This window comes from Dasypus novemcinctus, chromosome 25 (assembly GCF_030445035.2).
Source record: "Dasypus novemcinctus isolate mDasNov1 chromosome 25, mDasNov1.1.hap2, whole genome shotgun sequence".
NCBI lineage: Eukaryota > Metazoa > Chordata > Mammalia > Cingulata > Dasypodidae > Dasypus > Dasypus novemcinctus.
The window spans coordinates 2335416-2359855 of NC_080697.1; the positions used below are offsets into that span (position 1 = coordinate 2335416).

The 24440-nt window shown below is 55.1% G+C and overlaps 1 protein-coding gene across 9 annotated transcripts in view; it reads left to right on the plus strand.

Annotated features, from left to right (window-relative positions):
• Nucleotides 1–24440, plus strand: part of LPIN1 (lipin 1) — a 140882-nt gene that overhangs the window by 44803 nt on the left and 71639 nt on the right. For 3 of the 9 annotated variants that reach the window (XR_011647449.1, XR_011647450.1, XM_058287864.1), the window contains exon 1: nucleotides 15625–15757. The exons of 4 other annotated variants lie outside the window; for them this stretch is intronic. The gene's annotated coding sequence lies outside the window, so the exon portion shown is untranslated. Of the gene's footprint in view, nucleotides 1–15617; nucleotides 15758–24440 lie in introns of those variants that run through there. 2 more of the 9 variants (XM_058287867.2, XM_058287868.1) reach the window with 2 other exon arrangements.

A 24440-nucleotide genomic window follows, 5' to 3' on the forward strand; every position in this document is an offset into this window, starting at 1 on the left:
CCTCCCGGGGCCTTACAGAGCGGCTGGCGCAGGAAGGAGCGCCTCCGGGACTGCCCTCGTGCGCGTTAGCCGCGGGCGCCGGCACTGATGCCTCGTGAGCCCGTGGGCAGCGCAGTGAGCAGGTGCTCGGCGCCCTCTTGCTATTTTTGTGATGACGAGTGTGTTTAAACCAGACCCCTCGACACATGGGGCTGACGTTCAGGCGTTCGTTAGAAAGTGCTTCCTGACCCTGTGCGAGGGGCTTGACCAGAAAGGGTCTTTTCCGTCGTTCAGCTGCCTGTCCACCGGGACGGCTGTACAGTAATCAGGCACACAAATGGAAGGCTTTAACTCTAGCAGTTATTTTGGATAAAAGATAGGTAAAGCAACAAGAATGTCTAACAGATATTGGATACTGTTGGGGAGGTTAGCGTACTAACCTTGTAGTCGGTTGAAGAATGGGTAGCAGCTAACTAGGTGAAGAGGGGAGAGGGTTCCACTCAGAGGGGCCAGCGTGTACAAAGGTCCTGTGGTAGCAAGCACAAAGAGGTGAAAACGTCCCCACACGGCTCCTGTGCAGACTGCAGGGAGGAGTCTGGGGCAGCAGGAGGGTGGAGGCATGCTGCTGTGCAGTCAGACGCTGGAGGCTGCCTGTGCTGTAGCAGTTTGATATTATTTATGAATTCCAAAGAGAGATATTGGATTATGTTTGTGAAACGGTTTGTTCCTCTGGGCATATTGGATTGGATTGGATTCAGAGGTTTCTCTCTTACTTGATTAAATAATGATCAAGGTTTTGATTGGGCCGCGCCAGTAGGACATTGAGTCCCTGGCCCCTTAGTGGACAGGGGCTCGCAGAGAAAACGCCATGGCAGGGGAGAGAGTTGGCGCCCCAGGAAGTAAATACACAGAGAAGCAGCTACGCGAGTGAAGAGAGAAGGCTCCACTAGACACAGCAGAGGCCTGGGGAGAGACGAGCCTTGTGCCAGCACACAGCTGAGATGGGGAGAAGCTGGGACCACGGGGCCTTAGGAGGAAGAGGAGGGCTGGGCCCTGGCAGATGTCGGCAGCCACCTTGCCCCAACACGTGGCAGCCGACTTTGGGGAGGGAAGTAACTTACGCTTTGTGGCCTGGTGACTCTGAGCTTCTACCCCAAATAAATACCCTGTATAAACGCAGCAGAGTTCTGGCATTTGCGTCAGCGCCCCTTTGGCCTATGATCGCAGGGCCCCGCAGCAGCGGCTGTGCATGGTCAGGGCCTCCTCTCCGTGACACTGTCCAGCTGGCTGTGTCTGGGACTCCTGCGGGCACTGCTGCTGTGCTGGACACTGCCTGGCCAAGAGCAGGACCATGAGAGGGGCACTGCAGAGCAGGGTGGGCTAGAAGAGGACCCCGAGGGAACCGTGCTGGGGCGAGGAACCCTGCCGTCCCTCACCCGCCCTCGCGCGCTTCCGGTTTGTAATCAAAACATTTCCCACCTGGGTCTTTGAGTGGGTCGTACTCTGCTCAGAATTTCCTCTAAACAGATTGGCGATGCCCAACTCTCTACTCACACAGCCCCCGGCGAGGAAGTAGGGCTGGGGTCGTCAGAGTGAATTCACAGGAATTCCTCCTCCTGCGAAGTTCTCGGAATCCTCGGGATTATCAGAGATGCCCGAGTTATCACAGTTGCAGCACAGCTGGCGGTGGCACGCTGCGTGCGTGCGGGAGGGCGTGCCCGTGCCTGGCTCCATCGCTCAGGGCCTGCTGGAGGCCGCCCCGTGGTCCTCTTCCCACTTCCCGTGGCCCCGGCAGGCGGGCGCCCCGTGTGGCTGTGGGCTCCTCCGTGAGTGGGGGAGTGGGGGAGCACAGAGCAGCGCTCAGCCCTCCCGACCCCCAGCCCCAGCTCTGGAAGCCCAGTGGGCTTCCTGCCTGAGCCCGTGTGCTCTCTGCACCAGGCGGGCCAGCAGAGTCGGCCGAGCCTGGGTGGAATTTATGAGACCTGGGACAGCTGCTTTCCCTTGGGGAGTCTGGCCGCCACACAGGTAGCCCGGGGCAGACCTGAAATTCAAAGCGTCCTTTGGAAATAGCTCTCTCGGGGTCCCTCTCGGAGCATTCTCTCGTCCACTACTCACGGGGCAGGGGCCGTGGTCTCCTTTCCGTCCACACATGCCCGTCCTGGAGCTCCCCCAGAGCCAGGCCGTCCTGGGGGCTGTCGGGGCAGCTGGGGGCTCAGCTCTGAGAGTCGACTGCGTGTCTCTCCAAGGCAGCCGGGCGGAGGAGCCTGGCCAGGGTCCCGAGGAGGTTTGCGAAGACGCGGTGGTTCGCCCTGGGAGGCAGAGGCAGGGGCAGCGAGGTGACCCGCCGGCCAGGGCAGGCGCGGTGGGGAAGGCGCGCAGCCGCTCCTCCCGGCCGACCCCGCCCCTGCCTGCTGGGAGCGCAGCACCTCCAGACGCGGCCCGGACCCGCCGCCTTCATCTTTGGAGCGTTTACGCCCCTTCCCCTGTGGGGCGCCCCGGGGACTAGAGCACCCCTTGGGCCCCACCTGCAGGTGCTACACATAGCCTGGTTCAACCCCCGTCCACCCCAGGCCGTTTTCTCCATCACCTTTGGGCCCTGCGGGGCCACGGCCAGCACCGAACAAGTGTATTTTAGTGTCTGACCCCCAGAGATGACCATTTCAGGCTGACAGATGGACGTCTGCGGAGCCCCTGTGGGGCTATTTATGACTCCCCAAAAGAGAGCTTGTGTTTGTAAACTGGTCTGTTCCTCTGGGTGAGATACCCTGTGAAGGCATTAGATTCAGCTGATTAAATTACCTATTAAAATTAGGACTGTGATTGATCATGTCAGTAGGGCGTGACTCAGGTGGAGTCCCCGCCCCTTGGTGGGCTGATATAAACAGACACTCAAGACAACACACGGACGTGGGGAGAACTGGGTCATTTCCGTCCTGCCATGTGACAGAAAGGAGAACTCTCAAACAGCTAAAGCCTCTGGAAGAGAGATGAGCCATTTGCCTGAGAGTTTGCAGCCAAAGAGGACAGGACAGCTGCGCAGCTGAGAAGGCCTGGAAAGAAACAAACCCTGTGCCAGAGACTGATTCAGGAAGCCCTGAGCCCTGCGCCAGCCACAGCTGAGATCGGAAGGAGCTGGGCCCAGGAGGCGCAGATGAAGAAGGAAGGAGAGGCCAGGCGGATGTTGCCCGCCATCTTGCTTCAACACGTGGCAGCCGACTTTTTATGTCCTTTCTAAAAGCCAGCAGAGTTCTGGTATTTTGCATCAGCACCCCTTTGTCTAACACACCTGGGAAATGCAAAGCTGCTCTTCTACAGACCGCAGGGTTGTTGGGTCAGTCGAACCCTGTGGCTGGTAGACTCTGCTCATTCTGGCCGAGAGAGTACTCTACTCTCTAGAGTGTGGTAAAGACTGGTATACATGTTTGAGGATGAGGTGATGATTTAAAAAGCAAGTAATAAAAATTAAAAATATTTTTTCAGCCCCAAATTTTGGTAAGAGAGAATTGACATTATCTGGAGACTCTATAGAAGACCCTCATTTTGAGTAGACATGGTCATAAATATTTTAGGTACTGCTGCTCCCAATTACATTCTTTAAGGCTGAAGAGGGGAATGTTCTGGACTTGCAGCTGACTTACTAAAAGGTGCTGGCTGTGTTGCCTAATGGCAAGTCAACTTACTAGAACCCACTGCCCTGTCTGCTACAATTAGATCATGGTTTTTAGGACTCTGAGTAACCACAGCTATACCCAAGGAGTAGAGACGGAAGGAAAAACTCCCCTTCTGTAAGTACTTGTCTTTCCAATGTCACTTTTCCATCAAGATTCAAAAGCACCATCCAAAGAAGACGTGGGAAAAGTCAGGCAGATCCTGTGCTGAAAGCCCGAGAGGCTCTGCCTTTTCCCCCAGAAGGAGAAAGCCCATGGTTTGTATCATTCTTTCATGAACCAATATTTCGAATTCCACCTCCTACTCTGGCATATAACATTTAGTCTGAAGCATTCAGGTCATGCCTAAGGAAATTGCTTCCAAGAAGAAAACCAGTACTCCTGAGCATGTACATTGAGCCTGGGAAGAGAGCAGCAGAGGGGGGCTCCTTTATATTCAGCTATAAGTTTGGGCTGCTAGGTCACACCTGAGCAAAGACTTGTGTTCCTTGTGTAGCAGTACTGTCATAAAGGTTTCACTTTTTCCCATTTAAGAACTTTCCATTTTTCTTACCATTTAAAAACTTCTATTTCTAGTTGACTGGACAATAATTCAAATATTGTATCCTGAATTTAGTTATTCATTATTTCTCCGTCTGCTTTGGACATTTCAAAGATTTTGTATATGACTCATATTTCTTGAGACTGATGCTTTTTCTGCAACATCTATTCCAGAAATTTCATAGATATTAGACTTAATAGATTATACCAAATTTCTACACCTTGTACAAAATGGGTAAGGTAATTTCCTTCCCCAACATTTTCTCGATTTGTTGGAGTACAACCTTCTGAATGAAAAGTTCCTTCTAGCCACCTTGTTGTGAATTCAGAAATCAGCAAGGCAAAATCAGATTTCATGAAAGGACGTGGCCATTTTATGCTCCAGACTTCCTGTCTGCTGTATTGGTCAGGTCCTCCTCTGAGTCCCGTGCTGGCTACAGCAGCCTTGCTTTTCCTTCCTTCGTCCCGTCTTGTCTTTCTCTCCTCACCCGAGCACCGCTGGATGCTGAGGTCATAATCCCTCTGGGACATCACAATCCTGCTACTCAACAATGAGGGTTTCCTGGAGCCTTTGCAGAGTGCAGGGATGCAGGGAAGATGGACAAGGAAAGAAAATGGGAGGGAAGGAGGTACACTGAGGGCCAAGACCAGGAGGGAGGACTGTTCTGACAATGGCCAGCAGGTGGTGGCCTGGCCTGTGGGGAGCTAGAGAGCTATGAAGACAAGCGAGGTCGACCAGAAGGCCAACGTCCCCATGACCAGGGGCCTCCCGATGATGTCTGTGAAAATGGAATGGGGTCCTGCCACTGTGTCCTCTACACGGGGAGGAAAAGGCCTTCTCCTGGCAGCTCAGGTAAATGGCAGGCAGGGGGCGGTGAGCCTAACGATGCTTCAGTACTTTTCAGTGTCATACTGAAGAGCATATGTGTGGATATGCTGTTTTCCCAGGCCCAGAACTCACTGAAGAAGGGATGACTGACATTTGGGGAAATTAGAATCCCATGACAAGCCTCTTGGAGTTCTGAGTCCACTCTTTGCTCTGATTAGTTTGTACCTGGTTTCTGTACAAGTCTTTCAATCTTTTAAGTGTAACCAGTGCCTTCTTGTGGAGTTCCCCTAAGCATGACAAACTAGGGTCCATTTTTATAAAATCCTAACTTATCACACATGGTTTTTTCCCTAACGTCTTACCTTAACATGGGAAATGCAAAGCACATGCCATGTAGCTGTGTGCCCCAGCATGTGATACTAAGTGTATTTTCAGGGAGTTCTCCAACTTGGAGCCTAACAGGAACCTCCAGAGTCCACTTCCCCACTAGAAGGACGAGGCAGTAGACAGGACCTTCGATTCCCAACCAGGACCAAGGACAGCCCGCGACACGCTTGAGGAGTAGGTGAGCTTCACCTTTGCTCCCCCGGCCTCCCTTCCCTGGCTGCCTCCCCTTTCCCTTCCCAAGTCCCACATAGCCCAGGTGCTTGTCACACTGATCAGGGGAGCCACGCAATAATGATCAGCAAGATATTCTTGGTAGGAATTGGGATTTCATTGGGATTTCATGCGAGTGGGATTTTTTGTTCATTTTCACGCCAAGGTGGGAAATGGTGGTTGTCTGAGACCTCAAAGCAGCCACGTGGCCAGCCCACGTGGACTGGCTCCTAATGAGGCCTCCTTTGGGAGTCACTTTGTTCCCCCTGCATTCTTGCCCATGTTTTTATGGATTACTGTGAAAATAAATGCAGACTCAATTTTCCTACATCCCAGAAACCGCTAAATGTGGGAAAAGCAGCAAAAGTTCTCATTGCACTTACAGAGCCAGGAGCCGTAATGCTAGCCCCCCCGCTCCCCTGCCCGGTGCATCCCTCCTCGAGCCTCTGCGCTGACTGTTGGTTTTTCAGCTGTAGCTTTTAATTTACTCAACGGCTGGTCAACTTGGAAATGTGTTTTCCCTTTGTCAATTCTCTGTGCATGCCGACCAAGATCCTAGCTTGACACTCCAGGTAGACGCCCACCTCTGCCGCCTTCTGCTGCCCACAAAGTGTGTCTCCACCGTGGGCAGGTTGACTTCACAAAACGAAGTTCTCCTAGCATTTCATGCCCTCCCCACAAAAATTTACTTGTTCCCCAAGTGCCTTCTGGCTAGAACCCCAACTCCTTAGCCTACTGTTTGGAGCTTCCACGGGTTGGTCTGCATCTGCGTTTCATTCCACCCTCTTGATAAGCCCTGAGGAAATTTCCTCTTAGATAACCTGCCCGTGAGTACTGAACACGCCGCTAAGGCTCTGATGAGTCTGTGGCCCCACCTTGCCTCCCGAGGCCCCGTCGTAGTGCCTCCTTGTTCTCCTGGCCCTTCCTTGTCTTTCACAACCTTGACCCTTCTGAAGCACGCTGGCTGGGTCCTGGGAGGAAGTCTTCTCCGAGGCAGTTCAGTGTTTTCTCATGATGCTACTGGGCGCGTCACTGGAGATGCCGACCCAGCCACGGGGCTGAGGGGTGTCTGCCCGCACGTTCCTCAGGAATCCTCCCCTTACAGTCCCTACATACTTGAGGTTCTGTAAATGCCGTTTCTGCTTTTACCTTTGCCCACTAATTTTGGCATCTGTGGGTGGATCTGGCTGAGCAGTTACTGCTGAGGCATTATAAGGTTGATGTTCTACTTCCCTCTTTGCTTCTACATTCAATAAGTAGAATTGTTTCTTTCCCACCATTCCCTTATTTATTTGTTCAGGTATTTGTTTATATCAGTATGGATTCATGGATTTTTAAGGTTATTTAATTATAATCCTATCGTGTCATCATTTACACTTTTGTGTAACTGCCGATTTTGGCCACTGGGAAGGCTTTTGGGTGGTTCCTGCATCCTTTCAACATGTTACATTTTTAAAAAGCCCTTCCTTACTTTCTGTTTTCTGGTTCCACAAGCTTCTCCAGGCTCATCTGGTGATTAGTGATTCCCCTAAAGCTTACAGTAGATATATTAAGTCAGGATTTGCCCTTAAGTAATGGCATGCCACTTCAGCAGAGGTAAGTCCCCGGCCTCCCTCCGCCTTGCCGGGTTGCTCCCACACCTCTCGCTTCCTTGGATGCTTTGCTCCTGCGCTGCTTCACTAAAACAGCTGGTGGCTGTGGCTGGTACGCTGTGCTCTGAGGGCCCCATCTGGTCCACCATTTGTTCGAGTAAGTGAAGTTTCACTAGAGATGCCCATTTGTTTGCACATTGGCGGGGGCTGCCTCTGTGTCATAACGGCCGGTTGGAGGGTTGCAACAGGGGCCCCACAAAACCTTTACAGAAAACATCTACTTGTTCTGGGTAGCCAGTTAGCTTTTAGAGAAATTCTACATAAGAAAAATTTTATTTTATGTTCATTTATTTTATTAACTGTAATCTCCAGTTTGTTTAGATCCAAGCTTCTCTGACCTAATAGTCCTTCTGCCTAAAGAACCTGAACAATCCTGTAGACTGGGTCTGCAGGCATGGATTCCCTCCGTTTTCGTTTCTCTGAAAAAGTCTTCCTTTGGCATTTTTAAATAAATTTTTTATTACAAAAATTGTAAATTTACAGAAAAGTCATGCAGGAAATACAGAATTCCCACATATACCCCTATTATTAACACTTCACATTAGTGTGGTGCCTTTGTTATAACTGACTATTATTTTGTATGATCTATGTATCTTTTAAAAATAAAAAATAAAAAGTAATTTAAAAAATAATTGTACTATTAACTATAGTCCATAGTTTACATTAAGGTATTTTATTTTTCCCATATATCACTCTACTACTAACATCTTGCATTGGTATAGTACATTTGTTATAATTCATGAAAACATTTTTACAATTGTTCTATCAACTATAGTCCATTGTTTATAAGAGCATTCACTGTGGTGTACAGTCCTATGTTATTCCTTCTAATTTTTATTCTAGTAACACAGCCTAAAATTTCCCCTTTTAACCACATTCACATATATAATTCAGTCCTATTAATTATATTCACAATGTGCTACCATTTCCACCATCCATTTCCAAAATTTTGCAATAGACCCAAATAGAAATTTTACATAATTTAAGCATTAACTCCCCATTCCCTACCCCCAGCTCAGCCCCTGGTAACCTGTATTCCAGATTCTGAGTCTGTGAGTTTGCTTTTTCTAATTATTTTGCATCAGTGAGATCATACAAGATTTGTCCTTTTGTATCTGGCTGATATTACTCAACATGAGGTACATCCATGTTTTCGCAATAATTGGATTTCATTCCTTTTCAGTACTGAGTAATATTCCATTGTACGTATAGACCACATTTTGGTTGTCCATTCCTGGACACTTGGGTTACTTCCATCTTTTGGCAATTGTGAATAACACTGCGGTGCGCATTGGTACGCGAATGTCTGTCCGAGCTCCTGCTTTCGGTTCTGGGTGTATGTCTAGTGGGGGGATTGCTGCGTCATACCGTAGTTCTATGCTCGCTTTCTGAAGAGCCACCCTGTTCCACAGAGGCTGCACCACTTTACATTCTGACCCGCAAAGAAGGAGTGCTGCTATTTCTTTGCATCTTCCCCAACACTAGTAATTTTCAGTCTTTTAAAAAAATAGTAATCATTCTAGTGGGTATGAAATGGTATTTCATTGTGGGTTTTATTTGCATTTCCCTAATGTCTAATGATGGTGAGCATTCTTCCATGTGATTTTAAGTTATTTGTATATCCTCTTTGGAGAAATGTCTATTCAAGTCTTTTGCCCATTTTTAATTTGGTTGGTTGTCTTTTTATTGTTGAATTGTTGGGTTTCTTTTATATTCTGGATATTAAGCCCTTATCAGATAAGTGGTTTCTAAGTGCTTTCTCCCAATGAGTAGGTTGTCCTTTCATCTTCGTGATAAAGTACTTTGATACGCAAAGTTTTAAAATTTTGATGAGGTCCGTTTATCGATTTTTTCTTTTATTGTTTATGCTTTGGGTGTAAAGTCCAAGAAAATACTGCCTAACACAAGGTCCCAAAGAAACTTCCCTATGTTCTAGGAGTTTTATAGTCTTGGTTCTTATTTTTAGGTCTTCAATGCATTTTCAGTTAATTTTGTATATGGTATGAGATAAGGGTCCTTCTTCATTCTTTTGCATATGGAGATCCAGTTCTCCTAGCACATTTTGTTGAAGAAACTATTCTTTCCCAATTGAGAGGACTTGGCAATATCGTCAAAAATCACTTGGCCATTGATGTGAGGGTTTATTTCTAAATGCTCAATTTGATTCCATTGGTCTGATGTCTACCCTTATACCAGTACCATGCCGTTTATACTATTGCAGCCAAGATATTTCTGGCTATTCTTAGCCTTCCAAGTAGATATGATGATTGGCCTTTCCAGTACTGCAAATTAGGCTGCTGGAATTTTGATTGGGAGTGTTTGAATCTGTAAATTATTTTTGGTGGAATTTACATCTTAACAATACTTAAATATTTAGTCTTCCAGTCCATGAGCATGGAATATCCTTTCATTTTAGATCTTCTTTGATTTCTTTTAGTGAAGTTTTGTAGTTTTCCATGTATAAGTCCTTTATATCCTTGGTTAAATTTATTCCTAGGTATTTATTTTCTCAGTTTCTCTAGTAAATGGAATTTTTTCCTTGAGTTCCTCCTCAGATTACTCATTACTAGTGTATAGAAACACTATTGATTTTTGCATGTTTTTCTTGTACCCGGCCACTTCGCTGAATTTATTGGTTTTTAGTAGCTTTATTGTGTTTTTTCAGGACTTTCTAGAAATAAATCATGTTGCCTGCAAATAAGGAATACTTTATTTCTTCCTTTCCAATTTGGATAGGTTTCTTTCTTTTTCTTCCTAATTGTTCTGGCAAAACTTCCAGGACAATGTTGAATAACAACCGTGAGAGTGGGCATCCTTGTCTTGTTCCAGATCTTAGGAGCAAAGCTTCCAGTCCTTTGTGTTGAGAAGGATGTTAGCTGTGGGCTTTTCCTATATGCCCTTTACCATGTTGAGGGAGTTTCCTTCTATTCCTATTTTTATAAGTGTTTTCATAAAGAAAAGATGATGAATTTTGTGAAATGCCTTTTCTGCATCACTCGACATAGTCATGCTTTTCCTTTGGTTTTGCTAGTGTGGTGCATTATAATAATTGATTTTCTTGAGTTGAACCACCCTTACATACCTGGGGTAACTACCACTTGATCATGGTGCTGTTGAATTCAATTTGTTAGTATTTTGCTGAGGATTTTTTGTATATATATTCATTAAAGAAATTGGTCTGCAATTTGTACACAGCTTGGCTTTATAGCAATTAGAGAATGAAATACTTGACTGGATTTTTGCATAAATGTTTCCTGCCTGCTTTTCAAACTGACAGTAAGAGAATTTTAGCTACTTGATTTACTTAAAACCAAAAGGATTATAATGCATAATTCATCTTTAGGGTATGTTTTCACTATTATCCACAGCCACGTGATCATGATTTGACTAATAATAACTAAAAAAGGCCCATCAGTATGATCTGACCAAAACGTTATACAGAGGAGGATTATTATTCTTAAAGTTTGCTTTCCTTGTTTTCTAGATTAGGAATAGGTCTGTTCAATTTACTACTTATTGGGTACCCTCAATTTTTCAGGCATTATGTTAAGCATAGATGAATCAAGATGGATAAGAGTATTCCCCTTTGAGTCTAATCTAATGCAGTGGAGATGATAAACACTTCTACAACTTAAGTTAAATTTTCATAGTAGTAGAGGAGTACAATGAAGGAAGGATTGTCTATCTGAAAGGCAGGATAGAGAAGGTGTCACAGAGAAAATAGCATTTGATATGGGCCTGAAAGACCTATAGACTTAAAAAAATGCTTTATTTATATTTTAGTTTTAAAGAAGCTTTAGATTATATAAATGTTATATCAAAAATATATAGCTCACCGCCTCCCCTTCCTACCCTTTCCCCATTAACAACAACCTTCATTCGTGTGGTACATTTGTTACAATTGATGAACACATATTGAAGCATTGCTACTAGCCATGGTCTATAGTTTACATTATGGTTTACAGTTTGCACTACACAATTTTATAGGTTTTGACAAAATGTATAAAGGCCTGTATTTGTCATAGCAAGGTCATGCAGGACAATTCCAATGTCCCCCAAATGCCTCATGTTGCACCTCTTCTTCCCTCTCCCTCCCCTCAGAGCCTGTAGGGGCCAGTGTCTTCATCAGTATTGCAAGTTCTTCCATTGCTAGAATGATGATGTCTATTTGGGTCCATAGCTGCATCCCCCATATGTTTGTTCAGATGGATTAGTTACAGTGCAGTTGCTCTTGCAGTCGTGGCGGCTGAGTCCGATTCAGTGCCTTGAGGAAGAGGGTGCAGTGGTTGGTGCAGGCATTTTGACAATATTTGCCAGAAAGATAAGGAGCTGGGGCTCTGTCTTGAAGGAAGGAGAGTTTTTACTGTGATTAGCTGTGGGTATGTTTGTAGGCTGAAGAGAGGAGATGTTATTTTTCATTTGGGCAATACAATCACTAGTTTATATGATGTATATTTTTAATGTGGATTGATGTCATATTGCATCTTTAAAAGATTTCTTATCTCATACATACATTCTTGCATGTATATGCAGTAGAATAACAGCAAGTAAAACTTCTTTGTTATTTACAAAGGACTTCCATATACATTACCTGATTTTACCTTTATAGTCACTCCAAAATAGGCGTAGGATAACAATTTCACAAACTCATGCAAAATATTCTTTTGTTTATTGATAACAATGAAGATCAAGGAATAATTTCAAACGTTGAGAAAAGGTGATAAAGTTCCAGTTCCTCACTGTGCTTTATTTTACTTGAAGTTTACAAATTTAAAGTGTTGGGTAGCCATATTTCACTGTGTATCCAAACACCTCCGAACCAAATAAAAATTATTTTAACAAGATAATCGACTGCTTAATGCAAAAATAACAACATAATATGGCATTAATAGCACACATAACACTCAAATATAGGACAATCATGGCACAAACGCTGGGAGGAGAAAAATGGAAGTTCATTGTCATAAGGTTCTTAAACTATATATGAAACAGTATAAAAACCCTTTAAGGTAGACTGTGATGATCCAAAATTAAACAAAACAAAAAGGCATAGCTGGTGAGCCAATAATGAGATATAATGGAGTTATAGAAATGCTTAATTCAAAGGCAGGCAGGAAAAAAGGAATAAGGAAACAAAGAACAGATGGGAAAAAAGTAGCAAGACCGTAGGTTCAAACCCATCAGTACTGCTGCTCACAGGAAATGCAAACACTCCACTTAAAATTCAGAAACTATCAGATTGGATAAACAAATATATCCAACTATATGTGAGCAACAAGAAACCCCTTTAAATATAAAAACATAGGCTACAAGTGAAAAGCATGTCAATACTAATTAAAAGGAAGGTGAGTAGATACAGTAAAACAGACAAAACAGGTTCAGAACTAGGGGTAAAGAGGAGGGAGAGGGGGTCCCAGGACCCTCAGCACCGCGGCCCGGAGACAGGCAGGACCTGGGGAGAGAATCTTATCTATTCGCCAAGAGCGCACCCGCCTGGGCACGGCCCCCTCTGGGTGCTGCTTGCTGCTTGCGGTCCTAAATGTTTTGTTCTCATCAGTTGCTACGGGGTTAAACTTAGGGGCACAAATATGTCGAAGCCGTCTTCCCAGAGACGCTGGTGATCGGGAAGAAGTGGAAAATACCAAGTAAAGCGCCTCCCGCCTGCGCCCCGGGGCCCCGCAGGCCCTGCGGCCCTGGGCAGGGGCCCTTGGGGTGCCGCGCTGCTTGCTCGCCTCTCCTCCGGGGACACGATGCTCTCCCCCGAGCCAGTGAGGAGTCACCGCTCCCCAGTGGAAGGGCTCCCGGGCCTCCTGAAAGGCGCCCTGCGGCCGGCGGGCCAGAGTGACTGGAAGGCCGCGCCAGGTGTGCCCGCAGCTCAGGTGTGCCCGCAGCTCAGGTGTGCCGGCAGCTCAGGTGAGCGCCGCACGTCGCACGTGAGGGTGCGCGGCGGTTCCTCCGAGCACTGCAGAGCAGTTTTCGTGGCTGCCGTCGCGTGTCGAGCTCAGGACAGCCGGAGCCGCCTCGGGGGCGCAGCAGGCCTGGCCGGGTCCTGCTCTCGCGGAGCCCCACCTCCGACACCCTGTCCTGCCCTGGACTTCCTCGGCCTCAGCCCGGGCTCGGGGGGCGCCTCTGGGGGGCCCTTCCGGCCCACGCCCACCCCGCGCGCTCCCCCACACGCGCCTTTTCGGGCCACGTGGGCGCCCACGTGAACCCCCAGGGAAAGCGCCCTTCGGGAACTTTCCTCCGGCAGGGAAGGCCTGCTGGTGCCGGGAGTTCTCCAGACCACCCACCACAATTAAGGGGCCCTGCCTCCTGGCCACGGCGGTGGGCTGGGGGCGCCCTCTCCCCGGGCGGCCACGAGGGACTGCACTCAAAAGTGGGCCTTGCGGGGTCTCCGTGGCTCGGGGACGCCTGACGCACTGCAGCCCCCAGCGCGCCGGGTGGGCGTGGGCCAGAGGGGCCCCCCGAACCCGGGCTGAGGCCGAGGAAGCCCAGAGCGGGAAGGAGCGGGAGCCCCCAGCCCCCCGGAGCCCCAGGACCCCAGCCCCGCGCCGGCTCCAGCCCGCAGTGCCAGCCCGGGTTGTCCTCGTCACAGCCCCTCGCACGCATGCACGAGCTTATTCTGGAATGTTCTCTCTCGGGATCTGACACTCGAGTGGCTCCCGCTCAGGCCTCAGCCTCCCCGGCGGGTAGAGGGAGGCGGTTCGGGGTTCAAGTGAGGACGCACGACCCGTGATGCGCCCAGCTCCTCGCCGGCCCCGGGCCCGCCCAGGGGAGAGTGGCCGGCGCTGCCGTTCTCATCAGGTGTCGGGGGTCCGGCTCCGCGGGGGCAGGGTAAGGCCGAGGCCTGCTGCGCCCCCGAGGCGGCTCCCGGCGCGGGGAGGGCAGCGGGGGGGGGGGGGGGGCAGCGGCCGGGCCTCCCGGGCTGGTCCCCGCGGGGCCCTGGGGAGGGCTGCCTGCGTAGGCCCCTCCTCGGCGCGGGCTGAGCGCGGCTTTCCGGGGGGCCGGGCTACCCAGGTGGGAGCTGAGACCTGCTAAGGGCCTGGCGCCCAGGCCGACCCCGGGGCCGCCCCGGGCAGGCTCCCGCAGGGCCCACTCTCCGAGGCAGAGCCGCTGGCACTCTGCGCCCCGGGTGGCTGAGCAGCCGCGCCTGCCGGCCAGCCTCACCCTGCCTCCCAAGCCCGCGCCCCTCACCCCTCGTCTCCTGCAGCCTCCCTCAGCGCCCAGGCCCGAGCCCGGGCGTCGCCTTTGGGTCTCCTTCCGGGTCGCATTACCCCCTCCGTCACACACCAGCAAGTCTAGGGGACTTACCCCAAACGCACCCCAACTCCCCCTTCTCACCCCCATCCGCATCGAGCCCCGCCACTCTCCCGGCTCCCTAAAACCGTCTGTGTCCTCACGTCTGCTCCTGCCTCCCGCAGTCAGCACAGAGGGGATGCCTAAGAAATGGACGCTGAGTCACCCACGCCACGTGGGACCCTGTCCTGCCCTGGCCTACGGGACGCGGAGCATCTGGGCCGTGCTGCCCGCTTCTCCCCCGCAGGGACCCGCCTCAGGGCGCCACCGCAGACGGGCTCCAGAAGCACCGCCCGCAGCCGGCAGCTTTGCACGCCCGGGGCGTCTCCAGGGCACGGGACGCGCTGTCGCCGGTGTGGGCAAGGCCCGTGGCGAGCACTGGGTGGACGACTGCGGCAGGAGGCTCGCGGGGGACGGGCGCAGCGTGGAGGGGCAGTGCAGGCTGTGCTCCAGGGCCCGCGCCAGATGCCGCCCACCCCCAGGAGGCGCCCGGGACGTGAATGCACACATTAGAGAAGGTGTACGACCTCGGCTCTGGGGACGAAAGTCAGAAATGTGCCTTGGGCCCACCCCGCGGTAAGGGAGAGTGGGCACCCGCTAGGGGCCCGGCGGGCGCTGAAAGCCGACGACTCGCCCGCGCGCATCGAGCCCCCTAGCGCAGCCCCACTCGCCAGGCCCCGCCCCTCGCGTCGGGCTCGCAGTGTGAGCAGAAAGGCGGCCCCGCCCCTCCCGCAGGCTCCGCCCCCGCCCGCGGGCTGGCCGCAGGCGGATCTGCAGACACGGCGCCCCGCCCCTGGGCCCCGCCCCTCCCACAGGTCCCGCCCCCGCCCGCGGGCTGGCCGACGGCGAGTCTGCAGACACGGCACCCCGCCCCTCACGCAGGCCCCGCCCCCGCCCGCGGGATGGCCGCCGACCGGTCTGCAGACACGGCGCCCCGCCCCTCCCGCGGGCCCCGTCCCTCCCGCAGGCCCCGCCCCCGCCCGCGGGACGGCGGCCGACCGGTCTGCAGACACGGCGCCCCGCCCCTCCCGCAGGCCCCGCCCCTCCCGCAGGCCCCGCCCCCGCCCGCGGGCTGGCCGCAGGCGGATCTGCAGACGCGGCGCCCCGCCCCTCCCGCGGGCCCCGCCCCTCCGGCCTCCCGCGGCGGGCTGGGGGCCACTCTCCAGCGCAGCCCCGCACGCCTCCCGCGCGGGTGGGTGAGTGATGCTGGGCCGCTGCCCTCGCGGTCGAGGGCTGGGGAGGGGCGCAGTGCGCAGGCGGGCCCGGCGGAGCTCCTCGGCCGCGGAGGCCTCTTCGGGGTCGTGGCTGTGGGAGGGAGGCGGCGACCTCGAGCGGGGAGGCGAGCCTGGGGGGCTCGCGGTGGAACCCGCAGGCCAGCGGGCGGGCTCTGTCCAGTAGCGGCGCGCTCCGGCCGGCTCGCGAACGGCCCCAGGAGGAGTTAGGGCCTCTGCTTCCCGCAGGGGGAGCGGGGGCGCTGGGGGGAGAGTGGGCGCAAGGGGGGAGCCCGGGGCGCTGGGGGGGGAGCCCGGGGCGCTGGGGGGGGAGCCCGGGGTGCTGGGGGGCCACGGGCGCTGCGGGGGAGCCCGGGGCGCGGCGGGGGGAGAGGGCGCAGGGGGAGCCGGGGGCACAGGGCTCTGGGAGGTGGTCCTAGCAGCCCCTGCTCTCTGGCCATTCTGCCCAGCCCGTCTTGGTGGATGCCAGGCCCACCTAGTGTCCTCAGATGCCCCTGACAATTGCATTTTGAAGGCAGCAGGGGAAATGTACTATGAAAAACAGTTTGGAAATTACGCTGAGTGGCATATAGCTCTAGGGACCTGGCTGGTAATTGGGCCAGCAGTAGTTGCTGCGAGGACCACCGGTTTTCACCCAGTGTCAGTGGAACCCAGTGATTTCCCACAGGGTGGTGGGAATGTTTTGGAAAAGTTGGAGTTGTAACAGACATTTTATTCGGGGTGATGGTGGTTGGTGATTGTGAAATTTGTTTATCCTTTGTTCCATGATTAGGGTTTTATGAATTAAAGGAAGCAGCTGAGGAATGGGTAGTGCTTGAGGAGCACGCACTCTTTTTCCCTGAGAAACACCGAAAGTGCTAAGGCTTTGGGTTCTGGTTTTCTATTTCCATAGTGCTTCCTATTTCCAGGGTTTATTCCACACGGGTGTGGTTTCGGGGCTTTCCCGGCTTGTCTGTTGGCTGTGTGGAGCTGTGGGGCAGCGGGGAGAGTGGGGCGCCCCTGCTCTGCTGAGTAACTGCTGGGGACCCTGCGCAAGCCCTTTCTGCTCGTGGAGCCTCAGGCCCCAGGAACCTCGTCCCGCGGGGAAGGACGGGCTGCAGCCGTGGAGCTGAGCCTGGCCTCGTGGGAGAGACCTGGGGGCCACGGGGGCTGAGGGAGGGGGCCCTGGAGGGGACCCTGCCGGTTGCCTGGCCGCTTGTCCTCAGGGCCCTGCGCGGCCAGGGAGGGGAGAGGTGGAGAGGTGGGGAGATGGGGAGGCACTTCCCAGGCGGGGCCGACAGGTGCAGGGGCCCAGGGAGAGAGCTTGGGCCCCTGGTTGCTCTGGCCTTGGTTAAAATGGTGGCTTTTGTGTAACTTGGGGCCAAAGACCAGGGTTCTCTGAGCCTCAGATTCTTCACCTGTGAAACGAAGAGATGCTCGTAGCCACTCGCAAGCCTGTTTTAAAACCTGAGAGGTGTAGCGCACCTGGCACCAAATGGTCGGGAGCGGACGCGGGTCGGGGAGGGCCGGCGGGCGGGGCTGGCAGGCGCGGCCCCCAGGAGAGCGCTGGCGTTCTCGTGGCAGGGCAGCCGGTGGGGCGCAGCGGTTCCGTGCGGGGGAGGGGGCAGTGGGGGTCGGGTGCTGGTGCCTGGCTGGGAAACGACCCCTCCCCAGGCGTGGCCAGAGCCTGCGCAGCTCCCGGGGCGCCGAGAGCTCCCAGGTGTCCTCGCCAGAGCCCTGGCGAAGCGGGAGTGGTGCTGGCTGCCCGTTACTGAACGCTGGTCCTTTTGTGTAAAAAGCTCATTAGGAAAGGGGTTTGTGAAATAAGAAGAGAAAGGCCCAAACATGCCGGCCGCGACTTTCAGGTTCTTGTCCAGAAAAGGCCCGAAGCGCCTGCGAGTGGGCTGTCTGAAATGCAGCTTTCCAGGCGCCCAGGTGGGCAGGGGCCCGGGGTCTGGCAACTGGGGAGGTGGGCGCTGGGGTTGCGCCTGTCGACCCCCCCCTTCCTCCTTTCCTCGTCCCCCACCTTTAATTCAACAAACGAGAGTTGGGCGCAGCGGGGTGGGCGCCGCACGTGTGGGTGGACCCCTGGAGCCCAGGCCTCTCTCTGCCTGCAGCGTCTAAGGCCAGGCCTTTCCCAATGGTCGGCCGAGGGGCGCGGGGTGGGGTAGGAGGGGGTGCGCCCCACTGCCTGTAGGGGTTTGTAGCACTTGTTCTAGCTGTGTGTGTGTGCAGCGCTGGACCTGATGGGGCTGAACTCGGGGGGTCCTGGCCTGCTCCCGGGCAGCCCCTCACCGAGGCCTTCCCACCCGCAGCGGAGGCGGATTCATGCGCGACGTGGTCTCTTGCCGGGCCCCAGGCAGAAACAGGGGCAGCGTGGGGGCACCCCGAGCCGCTGGGGCAGGAACCCTGTGCTGCTGGGACGGGCACCCTGAGCCGCTGGGGCGGGGGGCGACCCTGGACAGGGCATGTCGACTGTCCCGTTTCTGTACCTGGGCTGGGATGCCTCTTGCCCCTGTGGCCCTGGAATTCCCTCCGTGGCCTCATAAGCCGTGGCCTCGTAAGCTGTGGGCACCCGTAAGCCGTGGGCGCCCGTAAGCCGTGGGCGGCTCAGCACTGGCACCAGCCAGAGGCCTTAAAGGACAGCTTGGGCCGAGCAGCGCGAGGCTGTGGGCCTGTGCACTTCATCTCCCATGGCCCCTCACCCGGGTTTCCCCCCTAGGTCCCTGGGGCCTTGGTTCTAGAACGTTCCCTGCGTGGGAGCCTGCCCTGCCCGTTTGGAGTGGCGCTTCAGAGGTGTCGCCGGGTCCACGCTGGGCATGGCCGGGGCATAGCGAGGGGGCAGAGGGCGCTGCGGCCTTGGCCAACTTATTGTCCTCCCCATGCCCGCGTCTGCCTGGGAGGGGTGGGGCCCACGCCGGAGCCCTTAGGGCGATGACCGCGCGTGGCCAGCGCTGCCAGGGGTTCTTGGTGGGGGAGGCCAGCGCGCAGCGCACAGGGGATCTCTGGAGGCCGTGCACAGCGTCGTGCCCCCTCTCGGGCCAGCCCTGGCGGGCAGAGGAGCTGAGCTCTCTCATCTTCCATCAGAGCAGCCCTGAGGTCCGTCCCAGGGTGAAGGCCAGGCAGGGGACCGCTGCCCTGGGAACTCGCCCTTAGCTGGACCAGGCCCACGGCCCAGGACGGGGGCTGTCACCCAGCGCAGGACCGAGCCTCACCGTGGAGGCAGCGCGCCACCACTGCTCCCCCCGGGTGTTTTGGACTGAAGCACATTTGGGCAGAGGGCACCTGCCGGGCTGCACGGGGCCTCTGGGTGCCCTGCGCTCCGTCAGCGTAGAACGATGAGCCTGGGGATCCGTCCTCCGGCCCCCCCTCCTTTGTGCTCCTTGGCTCGGCTGGGGCTCTGGGCACACACTGTCCTGTCCCTCAGCGCCCAAGCTGCCGCATGGCTGCCGCGACCTTCCCTCGCGGGCAGCGGGCCCCGTGTCCCCAGGCCACCCGCGCCCTCCTTCTCCAGCACTGTGCGTGGTGGGGAGACCCCGAGGCGGGGCGGGCGTTTTCCAGCCCTCGTTAAAAGCCGTGCCGCTGACAACAACAGAAGCGGACAAATAAGAACATGCAGCGAATGGACACAGAACAGACAACTCGGGGCGGGGGAGAGAGATAAATAAAAATAAATCTTAAAAAAAAAAAGCTGACATTAAAGTGACGCGTGCCTGCGCGAGGAGCCAAAGTGAAAACAGAGATACCACTGGGAAGGAGCAGGCTGGAAGGCAGAGGTCTGGGCCCCAGGGTACTGCTGGAAACCGTTTTTGGCAAATAAATCCTACCAGGAATTTTTTATGTATCAGAATACATGTAAATGTAGTTCTTAAAAAAAATGGGTTCCAATAGTAAATATTTGCTTTGCATCTTTTTACCACTCAATGCACATCTTTTCCTGTTAGCATTTATGAGCTACCTCTCCCTCATCCCGTTTTTTTTTTTTTTTTAATACCAGCCTCATAATGTTCCATTCTATGGTATGGATGGTCCATGCCTCTCCTCGGCCCGACCTACCTTGAGTGTTCCATTATATCCATTATTTATTTAGCTGTGTCCTAGTGAGTATTGCTTATTTCTAATTATCCCTGTTAAAATCAGTACTGCAATTAATATCTTTGTGTATATATATTATATTCTTAGATAAATTCCCAGCAGAATTGCTGGGGTTACTAATATGTGCAAAAAAGATGGATATTGCAGCAGTGCTTCCCACCGGTTACTTCCTCCCAGGGTTGTGTATGGGATGGATGGGGCTGGGGTGGTAGGCTGCCCGCTGGCAGCTTGTCTCTCAGTCTGGTGTTCTCTGACTTTCCTTTTTTGCCATTTATATGTAATTTGTCACCCCATGGACTGTGATAAGATCGGCCCCCTGTGCTCTGAAGAAAAGGCTTCCTCTTTGCTGCCAATGTCATCGCAAGAGGAAAACAATGCTATTTATAAACCATTTCAGCTCCACGCAGGTCTTATTAGTCACGCTATGGTTTTTGGGATGCCTGAGAAATGGTCTATTTTTAATGCTTTGGCTGCAAACCAAAGTTTATCTGATAAACCTCCAGGCGAATGTGATGTCCACAGTGGCCGCCCGGTGCTGGGCAGGCCCCGGGTTTGAGCCAGATGCTGAGGCAGCCTGAGAAGGGCCCAGAGGAGAGCGGCCAGCGGGAACGGGGCCAGGGGGCCTGCGCAGGCGGGCAGGCGGGGGCGGTGGGCGGCGGGCTCCCGGTGGGGACGGTCCTCGGAGGGCCTGGCAGGACGAGCGGCTGGCGCACTCGCGGCACTGGCTGCTCACCTGCGGCTGTCGGAGGCTGGGCTGGCCGCGCAGTTAGGGGGCTGACCCGGGGCCAGGACGCGTTTGGGGTCTCTGGCTGCATCAGGGCGGCCTGGTCGCGTGGGGGCTGCGCTCTGAGCTGCTCCCCGGCCTCAGAGACGACCTTCAGGACACTCAAGGTAGGTCGGGCCGAGGGAGAGGATCTGCCCGTGAATGTTTGCTTGTCCTTGTAGGATCTGCCTTTAGCTTCTCGGTCAAGAGTGAAGACGCCTGTCAGAGCTTGACGGCCAGGGAGAGGCCTGAGCCGGCGGCCTCTGCCGCGCCCGCCGTGGCCGCCGTGGCCGTGGCCGTGGCCGAGCTGTATGGGGCCAGTTTCAAAGCCAGCGCTGGCTTAGGAAGGGAGGTGAAGAGACGGGCCTGTGCCCCCGCTGGAGAGCCGAGTCGGCCTCAGCCGCTCCCGGTAGCTTCCTGCCGTGCGTAACCTGTAGTTCGACTCACGTAGCCTCGCGCATCGCGCCTCGGCCTGGCTGAGACTCACTTGGGTTTGAGTCCTGCTTCTGCCCCTTCTGACCTCGAGTGAGTTTCCTTCTTTGCAAAATGGGGAAATCATGTCCCTTGCATCATTATGATGAAGAGTAAAAACTTATCAGCATTTGACAGTGTGACAAGCTTAACGGTACGTAAAGGTGGGTTTTCCGTACCTGGCTCGCTGCGATCGTTGTCTTTGCCTGGTGTTGCCGATAACAGAGGAGCTACGTGGTTGTCTGACTGACGAGTGGGCCGGTCGGGGCCTGCGGCCGCCAGAGCACGTAGCAGCCGCCAGCTGGACCCGGCGCCGGGACGGGGCACAGAGAAGCCGGGCGGGTGTTGGCTGGTTGGTGAATCCAGAGTCCATGGCGCCCGTTGCACACCTGCCTGAAGGCCAGTGTGGCCTGCGGGACGTGGAGTGCTCTCGTGTGGGCGGCAGTGGACTTGTGGCAGGGTCTCGCGGAGAGGAAGGTGCCCTTGAGGAGGCCCGGACCGGGGAAAGCAGAGCCAGCTGCTCCGTGCTACTTCTGGTCGCCGGGGCGTCGGTGAGGCCGGGGTGGCGGTGAGGTGAGGCTGGGGCAGGGGTGAGCCGGGGCGGGGGTGAGGCGAGGCCGGGGTGGGGGTGAGGTGAGGCGGGGGCAGGGGTGAGGTGAGGCGGGGGCGGGGGTGAGGCGAGGCCGGGGCGGGGGTGAGGCAGGGTGGCGGTGAGGCTGGGGTGGGGGTGAGGTGAGGCTGGGGCGGAGGCAAGACTGGGGCTGAGGTGAGGCTGGGGCGGGGGTGAGGCGAGGCCAGGGATAGGGGTGAGCCAGGGTGGGGGTGAGGCAGGGCGGCCGTGAGGCTGGGGCGGGGGTGCGGTGAGGCTGGGGCAGGGGTGAGGTGAGGCTGGGGCAGGGATGAGGTGAGGCTGGGGCAGAGGCAAGGCGGGGGCTGAGGTGAGGCTGGGGCAGGGGTGAGGTGAGGCCGGGGCAGAGGCGAGGCTGGGGCAGGGGTGAGGCGAGGCCGGGGTGGGGGTGAGGTGAGGCCGGGGCAGAGGCAAGGCTGGGGCTGAGGTGAGGCCGGGGCGGGGGTGAGGTGAGGCTGGGGCAGGGGTGAGGTGAGGCCGGGGCAGAGGCAAGGCTGGGGCTGAGGTGAGGCCGGGGCGGGGGTGAGGTGAGGCTGGGGCAGGGGTGAGGTGAGGCCGGGGCAGAGGCAAGGCGGGGGCTGAGGTGAGGCTGGGGCAGGGGTGAGGCGAGGCTGGGGAGGGGTGAGGCTGGGGTGGAGACGAGGCCGGGCCGTGGCGCTCTGTGCCCTGCGCCCTGCTCCCGGGGTGGGACCTCGTGGGGCCTGGGCTGGTCCCGGCAGGGCTCGGGCTGGCAGGAGCCCGTCTCCTGCTGCAGCCAGGGAGCGTGGTCGAGACTCGGGTCCAGCCTTCTGTCCCCAAATTTTGTGCAGTTACTATTTTTCAGACCTTTACCCTTCGTATTTTGTGGTCTATTTGTCAGCAAGAAATGCCTTACGAGCCGATTAAAGTGTGCTTTGTTTGGGCCCTTGTCTTCATGAGTTTTACGTTTAGGAACAAGTCATGGGTTCTTAATTACTTCTAATTTTCAAATTGTAACACCTTTCCCCTATACCTTGACTTGCCGAACTACTTAGTGCTGAGTTTATTTTTGGGATTTTTGTCATGTGACCAAAAGAAAGGGCACGAGGACTTGATTTCACGCCGTTGCTACGCCCGGGTCGTGGCGTCCCTCACGTACGAGTCGCAGCCCGGACGTTCCTGACTTCCTGCGGCAGCTCTGCCAAGTGCTTGTTTTTGGGGCCTCCCACAGTGGTGTCCCCCAAGCCTGCTGTGTAGATCGTGCCTTCCCCCATCCTGTCTCCAGGGCCACCAGACGGACAGATGGACGGATGGTCTGCCTTCTGAGGCCTAGGCAGGGCGGGGCGCCCATCGCTGCTTGCGTGTCCAGGCGTCACGCTGGCCGGCTGTGGGCCTCCCGGGGCTGGAGCAGTGGGTGGACCTGGCTGGGGCGGGGCTGGCACCTGGCGCTTGGGTACAGAGTCCCCTTCTGCAAGAGGGCAGGGTCTTCCCCCGCCCTGGGGGACTCGAGCACTTTAACCAGCAGGTCCGTTAAACGGGCCAAAAGCTACGTGCCGAGTTTAGGACTGGGTGGTTAGGGTCTCCTGGCATACTTCTCACCACTGATCTTCCTTACCTGGGCCTTGTCCACCTGTCCCAGCTTTACCGCCCGCAATGCAGGAGGCACCTGCGTGGGCCCCTACCCGACCCGTGCCCCTTCCCCACCAGAAATGGGGCCGTGCTGGAGGCCCTCAGCGCCTCACGAGGTCGTTACAGTTTGTATCAGATGTGATAAAATGCTGCAGACATGACCTGGAGGCTTTGAGCAAGAGGTAGGGTTATTACTAGGTCCAGGGTTCAAACCCCGGGCCTCCTGGCCCATGTGCAGCTGGCCCATGCGCAGTGCTGATTTGCGCAAGGAGTGCCCTGCCACGCAGGGGTGTCCCCCCCCATAGGGGAGCCCAAGTGCAAAGAGTGTGCCCCGTAAGGAGAGATGCCCAGTGCGAAAGAAAGTGCAGCCTGCCCAGGAATGGCGCCGCACTCACGGAGAGCTGACACAGCAGGATGATGCAACAAGAATAGACACAGATTCCGGGTACCGCCGATAAGAATCCAAGCGGACACAGAAGAACACACAGCGAATGGACACAGAGAGCAGACAACTGGGGGTGGTGGTGGTGAGAGAAATAAATAAAAAATAAATCTTAAAAAAAAGACTTAGTCTGTAATGGAACACCAGGAAGTCTGCTCCAGTCCCCTGTTCGTCCCCCAGTCCTGAGGATTCTGGGATGGCGAGGCCCCCCGTCTACCTGAGGGGTGAGGCCCGTGGGGCAGATGGGTGGAGCTCTCTTGCTTGCAGTCGCAGACTCTGTTCTTGGGATGGTCGTTGTCCGTCGTCATCTCCTTCTTAGTTGTCCTGGGTGAGTCCAGTGAGCTGGGGGAGGCGTTGCAACTCCGCTGAGATCCAGGGCTCGACCGGCTCGTGGACGGACCGAAGATTTGGGACACATTTATCGGGTATAGCGCTAGTTATAGGTTCAGATGAAAGGGGTGGAAGAGCCATGCGTGGGGCACCACGACGGAGGCTGACCCTGTTCCCCTGGGAGCGTAAACTCCAGAGTAAGGCCCTGGGACGGGGTGCCGAGTGCGAGAAGCTGCCGCGTTCGTGGTGTCGCCGCAGGCCTGGGGGGCGCCAAGGCCGCGGCAGGTTTCCCTCCGGACGGAGGCCCTGCCCGCGTTTCCCGAGCCCAGGGAGGCCTCGTCGCACCACCAGC